Raw genomic sequence first — 8,015 nt, forward strand, 5'->3', positions numbered from 1 at the left:
GGGGGGTCCCCCCCCCGATTTCGTTCAAAATCGGCACACAGGTGCCCCACCACCAGCCGAGAAACTTTCCCCAAAACGGTCCCCGTTGCATTGACGTTTAAGGCCCTTAAAGCCCCGTAAACTCGTAAAAAATCCGTAAATTCGCCCTTGTACGGCCAAAAACGGGGCGCTAGGGTAAAAATGGGTATCAATCGAAAGCTCTCGTTTACCCAGACACAGTCCTGCAGGAAAATTCCACTTTTTCCCCATAGGAAAGTTTTTACGGGAAAATCAAAATTTCGGGTCAATGGGGGTCCCCCCCGATTTCGTTCAAAATCGGCACACAGGTGCCCCACCACCAGCCGAGAAACTTTCCCCAAAACGGTCCCCGTTGCATTGACGTTTAAGGCCCTTAAAGCCCCGTAAACTCGTAAAAAATCCGTAAATTCGCCCTTGTACGGCCAAAAACGGGGCGCTAGGGTAAAAATGGGTATCAATCGAAAGCTCTCGTTTACCCAGACACAGTCCTGCAGGAAAATTCCACTTTTTCCCCATAGGAAAGTTTTTACGGGAAAATCAAAATTTCGGGTCAATGGGGGGTCCCCCCCGATTTCGTTCAAAATCGGCACACAGGTGCCCCACCACCAGCCGAGAAACTTTCCCCAAAACGGTCCCCGTTGCATTGACGTTTAAGGCCCGTAAAGCCCCCTAGACTCGTAAAATATCCGTAAAATCGCCTTTGTACGGACAAAAAAGTGGTGCTATGGTAAAAATGGGTATCAATCGAAAGCTCTCGTTTACCCAGACACAGTCCTGCAGGAAAATTCCACTTTTTCCCATAGGAAAGTTTTTACGGGAAAATCAAAATTTTGGGTCAATGGGGGGTCCCCCCCGATTTCGTTCAAAATCGGCACACAGGTGCCCCACCACCAGCCGAGAAACTTTCTCCAAAACGGTCCCCGTTGCATTGACGTTTAAGGCCCTTAAAGCCCCGTAAACTCGTAAAAAAATCCGTAAATTCGCCCTTGTACGGCCAAAAACGGGGCGCTAGGGTAAAAATGGGTATCAATCGAAAGCTCTCGTTTACCCAGACACAGTCCTGCAGGAAAATTCCACTTTTTCCCCATAGGAAAGTTTTTACGGGAAAATCAAAATTTCGGGTCAATGGGAGTCCCCCCCGATTTCGTTCAAAATCGGCACACAGGTGCCCCACCACCAGCCGAGAAACTTTCCCCAAAACGGTCCCCGTTGCATTGACGTTTAAGGCCCGTAAAGCCCCCTAGACTCGTAAAATATCCGTAAAATCGCCTTTGTACGGACAAAAAAGTGGTGCTATGGTAAAAATGGGTATCAATCGAAAGCTCACGTTTACCCAGACACAGTCCTGCAGGAAAATTCCACTTTTTTCCCATAGGAAAGTTTTTACGGGAAAATCAAAATTTTGGGTCAATTGGGGGTCCCCCCCGATTTCGTTCAAAATCGGCACACAGGTGCCCCACCACCAGCCGAGAAACTTTCCCCAAAACGGTCCCCGTTGCATTGACGTTTAAGGCCCTTAAAGCCCCGTAAACTCGTAAAAAATCCGTAAATTCGCCCTTGTACGGCCAAAAACGGGGCGCTAGGGTAAAAATGGGTATCAATCGAAAGCTCTCGTTTACCCAGACACAGTCCTGCAGGAAAATTCCACTTTTTCCCCATAGGAAAGTTTTTACGGGAAAATCAAAATTTCGGGTCAATGGGGGGTCCCCCCGATTTCGTTCAAAATCGGCACACAGGTGCCCCACCACCAGCCGAGAAACTTCCCCCAAAACGGTCCCGTTGCATTGACGTTTAAGGCCCGTAAAGCCCCCTAGACTCGTAAAATATCCGTAAAATCGCCTTTGTACGGACAAAAAAGTGGGTCTATGGTAAAAATGGGTATCAATCGAAAGCTCTCGTTTACCCAGACACAGTCCTGCAGGAAAATTCCACTTTTTCCCCATAGGAAAGTTTTTACGGGAAAATCAAAATTTCGGGTCAATGGGGGGTCCCCCCGATTTCGTTCAAAATCGGCACACAGGTGCCCCACCACCAGCCGAGAAACTTTCCCCAAAACGGTCCCCGTTGCATTGACGTTTAAGGCCCGTAAAGCCCCCTAGACTCGTAAAATATCCGTAAAATCGCCTTTGTACGGACAAAAAAGTGGTGCTATGGTAAAAATGGGTATCAATCGAAAGCTCTTGTTTACCCAGACACAGTCCTGCAGGAAAATTCCATTTTTTTCCAATAGGAAAGTTTTTACGGGAAAATCAAAATTTTGGGTCAATGGGGGCCCCCCCGATTTCGTTCAAAATCGGCACACAGGTGCCCCACCACCAGCCGAGAAACTTTCCCCAAAACGGTCCCCGTTGCATTGACGTTTAAGGCCCTTAAAGCCCCGTAAACTCGTAAAAAATCCGTAAATTCGCCCTTGTACGGCCAAAAACGGGGCGCTAGGGTAAAAATGGGTATCAATCGAAAGCTCTCGTTTACCCAGACACAGTCCTGCAGGAAAATTCCACTTTTTCCCCATAGGGAAGTTTTTACGGGAAAATCAAAATTTCGGGTCAATGGGGGGTCCCCCCCGATTTCGTTCAAAATCGGCACACAGGTGCCCCACCACCAGCCGAAATCGGGGGGACCCCCCCCCATTGACCCGAAATTTTGATTTTCCCGTAAAAACTTTCCTATGGGAAAAAAGTGGAATTTTCCTGCAGGACTGTGTCTGGGTAAACGAGAGCTTTCGATTGATACCCATTTTTACCATAGCACCACTTTTTTGTCCGTACAAAGGCGATTTTACGGATATTTTACGAGTCTAGGGGGCTTTACGGGCCTTAAACGTCAATGCAACGGGGACCGTTTTGGGGAAAGTTTCTCGGCTGGTGGTGGGGCACCTGTGTGCCGATTTTGAACGAAATCGGGGGGGACCCCCCATTGACCCGAAATTTTGATTTTCCCGTAAAAACTTTCCTATGGGGAAAAAGTGGAATTTTCCTGCAGGACTGTGTCTGGGTAAACGAGAGCTTTCGATTGATACCCATTTTTACCCTAGCGCCCCGTTTTTGGCCGTACAAGGGCGAATTTACGGATTTTTTTACGAGTTTACGGGGCTTTAAGGGCCTTAAACGTCAATGCAACGGGGACCGTTTTGGGGAAAGTTTCTCGGCTGGTGGTGGGGCACCTGTGTGCCGATTTTGAACGAAATCGGGGGGGACCCCCCATTGACCCAAAATTTTGATTTTCCCATAAAAACTTTCCTATGGGAAAAAAGTGGAATTTTCCTGCAGGACTGTGTCTGGGTAAACGAGAGCTTTCGATTGATACCCATTTTTACCATAGCACCACTTTTTTGTCCGTACAAAGGCGATTTTACGGATATTTTACGAGTCTAGGGGGCTTTACGGGCCTTAAACGTCAATGCAACGGGGACCGTTTTGGGGAAAGTTTCTCGGCTGGTGGTGGGGCACCTGTGTGCCGATTTTGAACGAAATCGGGGGGACCCCCCATTGACCCGAAATTTTGATTTTCCCGTAAAAACTTTCCTATGGGAAAAAAGTGGAATTTTCCTGCAGGACTGTGTCTGGGTAAACGAGAGCTTTCGATTGATACCCATTTTTACCCTAGCGCCCCGTTTTTGGCCGTACAAGGGCGAATTTACGGATTTTTTACGAGTTTACGGGGCTTTAAGAGCCTTAAACGTCAATGCAACGGGGACCGTTTTGGGGAAAGTTTCTCGGCTGGTGGTGGGGCACCTGTGTGCCGATTTTGAACGAAATCGGGGGGACCCCCAATTGACCCAAAATTTTGATTTTCCCGTAAAAACTTTCCTATGGGAAAAAAGTGGAATTTTCCTGCAGGACTGTGTCTGGGTAAACGAGAGCTTTCGATTGATACCCATTTTTACCATAGCACCACTTTTTTGTCCGTACAAAGGCGATTTTACGGATATTTTACGAGTTTAGGGGGCTTTACGGGCCTTAAACGTCAATGCAACGGGGACCGTTTTGGGGAAAGTTTCTCGGCTGGTGGTGGGGCACCTGTGTGCCGATTTTGAACGAAATCGGGGGGGACCCCCATTGACCCGAAATTTTGATTTTCCCGTAAAAACTTTCCTATGGGGAAAAAGTGGAATTTTCCTGCAGGACTGTGTCTGGGTAAACGAGAGCTTTCGATTGATACCCATTTTTACCCTAGCGCCCCGTTTTTGGCCGTACAAGGGCGAATTTACGGATTTTTTTACGAGTTTACGGGGCTTTAAGGGCCTTAAACGTCAATGCAACGGGGACCGTTTTGGGGAAAGTTTCTCGGCTGGTGGTGGGGCACCTGTGTGCCGATTTTGAACGAAATCGGGGGGGGGGGGACCCCCCATTGACCCAAAATTTTGATTTTCCCGTAAAAACTTTCCTATGGGAAAAAGTGGAATTTTCCTGCAGGACTGTGTCTGGGTAAACGAGAGCTTTCGATTGATACCCATTTTTACCATAGCACCACTTTTTTGTCCGTACAAAGGCGATTTTACGGATATTTTACGAGTCTAGGGGGCTTTACGTGCCTTAAACGTCAATGCAACGGGGACCGTTTTGGGGAAAGTTTCTCGGCTGGTGGTGGGGCACCTGTGTGCCGATTTTGAACGAAATCGGGGGGGACCCCCCATTGACCCGAAATTTTGATTTTCCCGTAAAAACTTTCCTATGGGGAAAAAGTGGAATTTTCCTGCAGGACTGTGTCTGGGTAAACGAGAGCTTTCGATTGATACCCATTTTTACCCTAGCGCCCCGTTTTTGGCCGTACAAGGGCGAATTTACGGATTTTTTACGAGTTTACGGGGTACCCATTGATACCTGATGATACCCATTTTTACCTCTTTGTGACGTCATTTCTAGGGGAAAACGGGTCATAAAGGTTTCCCTCTACCGGGGCCTTTTTTCCCCCTACCGAATCTGTGCTGTACTGAATCTGTGCTGAATCTGTGCCAACTTCCGTTACATCTAACTGCTGCATTTTATTGGTGAAGCACACGAACTCCACCAATTAAAAGCCGAGAAACCGAAGTATGACTGATAAAAGAGAATTGTGAACGAACAGGACTTGCTAAGTTATTTACAGCGCGGTGGAGAGCGCGGCAATTTTTATTACTGAGATCACTGACAGGTGCTCGGTTTCTGCAAATTTTATACATATTAATATATCATATCACAATATATGATATCACTTCTCTTTGTGCCTTGTGGTGTTTGAGCTTCCATAATCAAATGCTTCCGCTGTTAGTTGGCCTATTGAAACGGGTACAATTTCAATTTGAGCCGTTTGAGTCCCATAAGGGTTTATGCCGTATTCCCGGAAAAATGAGGTCATTTTTTAAAGCATGAAATAATTAGGTAGATATCTACCTTACCTACCTTGCCACTACATAGTTTTGAAGGCTTGACCATAAAGCCTGTGAGTCTCTAGTTCTGAGGCCATTACCAACAGAATAATAGCCGCCTACCGGAATTTTTTGCCCAAAGACCGCTTTAAATATGGTGTGTAAATGGTAAAGCCCTATCCGCTTACCTGCCCAGCACTTTTACTTACGCTCCATATGTGAAGGTGACTATTTTTCTGTTGTTAAAACTGGCCTCTGATCTGATCTCATTGATTCCCTGTCAATTGACAATCATATCTTGTTTGTGTTGTACCTAATTATAACATAGGTAATAACATGCTCAGGAATTGCATGAAAAGGACTCTAAATTCATCAGTCAACCTCAAAGCTTGTCACAGAAGATCCAATAAGATCCTTAAAACCATGACGTTTAATCATACTAACTTAAGCTGCATAAAACTAAAAACAAATGGCTTATCATTTGACTTATCATTATTACTTGACTTATCATTTGAGTTATCATTTGTCAACAAATGACTTATGTTATGGTTTGGTTCAATGTTTAATGACCAGAGATAACCTACCAGAGATAACCTAACATCTACCCTATGCCTATGGTGTAAGTGAACAGACAATGTTTATGTACTGTGCATGATAACTTATAAAATTTAAGTTATGCCCATCACTTTACTGGTGGTGATGTTACAGGGAGCACCTGAGATGGAGTCTGTCCAGGACGTGAAGGAAGACCTGACAGGGACACTGCCTAGCCTAGTGGACCTTCTGCAAACACTCTCTGCAGATACAATCATTGCCTGGCTGTCATCCAGCTCTTTGGTGAGACTCAGGGGGTGTGCCAACTGGTAATAAACATCTATAGGGATCTTGGTAATAGCATTATGGTGTCTCAGGCTATGTAACTATGGATTGCATGATGCACAAAGCTTAACCCGCGCCCCGCTGGGGGGGGGGCAGAATCTGCCCCCCCTCCCGTTTTTCGCCAATAACTTCTAAACGCGTCACGTCAGTGACGTTAAATTTACAGTACCTTATCATACATCAATTTGACACGTTCCCTGAAAATTTGAGCGAAATCCGTCGGAAATTTTTTGAGAAATTGACGTTTTAGTGACGTCATGTTCGCCATTTTCGCCTCAAAAACGGCAAAATTTCAAACGCCGCTAACATCTTCATTTTTAAAGGAATCAAGACGTAACAAAAAAGGTTATACGTGATTCCACTTTGTCTATCAAATGGCTATCTCGGTTTTTTGAATATTTTGGATTTTGGCCCAAATTTTTTCAAAAAACTGACTTTTTTGGGAAAATAATTATAAAATCCAAAATTTTGAGTGTATCGAAAAAACCGGAATATATGTTAGAGAAGTGGTCTTTGTGCACCTACGTACCAATTTTTAGAAGAATCGGTTCAAAAATGTGGGAGATATTCAAAATTTTATGACGTCACGACAAACAAAAATTTTGAAAAATGACTTTTTTGGAAGTTCTAGACCTCGTACGGAATTGAAAATAGCACCATTCGATTCGCCGTGAAAAACTGCATCAGTTAGACACCTTTTTAGGCCTAAACAACCAACTTCAAAATTTGACCTCACATGACCTGACCTTGACCTGACCTCGACCTGAAATTCATCCAGAGGTGGTCCATATCACTTATTGAGTGTGCCTATTGAATTTTATGAGTGAAATGACCCATAAAACATGTGTCGCACATGCCTATTTCTATATTTTGTTTTTGGTGACCTGACCTGACCTTGACCTTGACCTTTGAATGACATTGTATGCAACGAATATTGTCTTGGTAGTCTAAGAATACGTTTTGGGCAATCAGTCTCAGTCCATTCTTCGGCAACTACGGTGCAAGGCCGATACTGTAGAAACTTGCATTTTGTACCCTTGACCTGACCTTGACCTGACCTCTGACCTACTTAAGCAAAAAAAATTTGGGCTCTTAAGATCCGCCTTGTTGAGAGCTTTCGATTGCCGTTTTCCCCGTCTTTCTACGACCATCGGTTCGGAAGTTAGACAGGGGGGGCAGAATCTGCCCCCCCCCCCCCCCAGCAGGGCGCGTATGGCTGAATAGCCCAGCGGGGCGCGGGTTAAGTATATTAAATATTTTGTCATAATGAATCATATTGCTCTTTGTTCTAGAAGAAGAAAGATGGATCAAGGAAGCATCAGAATGCTACCGAGACACTGGAGCAGTACCAACACCTGAGGCCCCACTTTGCAACAAATTTTACAGATTTCCTGCATGAAGACTGCAAACAGTATGTATGGGGGGGGGGGGGGGAGTGGGAGGAAAACTTCATGTTTATTCCTGGTTTCTTGTCTTGGAGATTTACCATATTTTTATTGTTGTTATTGTCCAGAGTGCAGCATTAGTTACTACCTTCCTGTTGATTGGTTTGTTTGGTGCTGCAGTACTGACAGCAGTGCTGCCTCCCACAGTCTGCTGGGCTCGGAGGAGGCTCCGGCCACTCCCGGCGGCCCGGCACCGGCCGACCCGGCTGCCGGCGAGGGCCGCCCGGCAGCGCGCCGCCGGCTGGCCGTGGACGCCGTGCCGATCCCGGTGCGCCGCCCCGACCACCCGCCCTCCGAGACACGCCAGCAGCCGCCGCGGCACGGCG

At 46.1% G+C, this 8,015-nt stretch overlaps 1 long non-coding RNA gene across 3 annotated transcripts; it reads left to right on the forward strand.

The window, feature by feature from the left end:
- The first annotated feature begins 4,990 nt into the window (after positions 1-4,990).
- On the forward strand, positions 4,991-7,976 carry LOC122381320. 3 transcript variants are annotated; one of them, XR_006256517.1, is made up of 4 exons: positions 4,991-5,051; positions 6,074-6,202; positions 7,537-7,655; positions 7,837-7,976. It is a non-coding gene; the product is annotated as an uncharacterized LOC122381320 (long non-coding RNA). The 3 variants fall into 3 exon arrangements; XR_006256516.1 differs by lacking the exon at positions 4,991-5,051 and adding an exon at positions 5,093-5,151; XR_006256515.1 differs by lacking the exon at positions 4,991-5,051 and adding an exon at positions 5,493-5,589.
- The last annotated feature ends 39 nt before the right edge of the window (positions 7,977-8,015 follow it).

Source organism: Amphibalanus amphitrite, unplaced genomic scaffold (genome assembly GCF_019059575.1).
Source record: "Amphibalanus amphitrite isolate SeventyFive unplaced genomic scaffold, NRLGWU_Aamphi_draft 000010F_arrow, whole genome shotgun sequence".
Taxonomy (NCBI): Eukaryota; Metazoa; Arthropoda; class Thecostraca; order Balanomorpha; family Balanidae; genus Amphibalanus; species Amphibalanus amphitrite.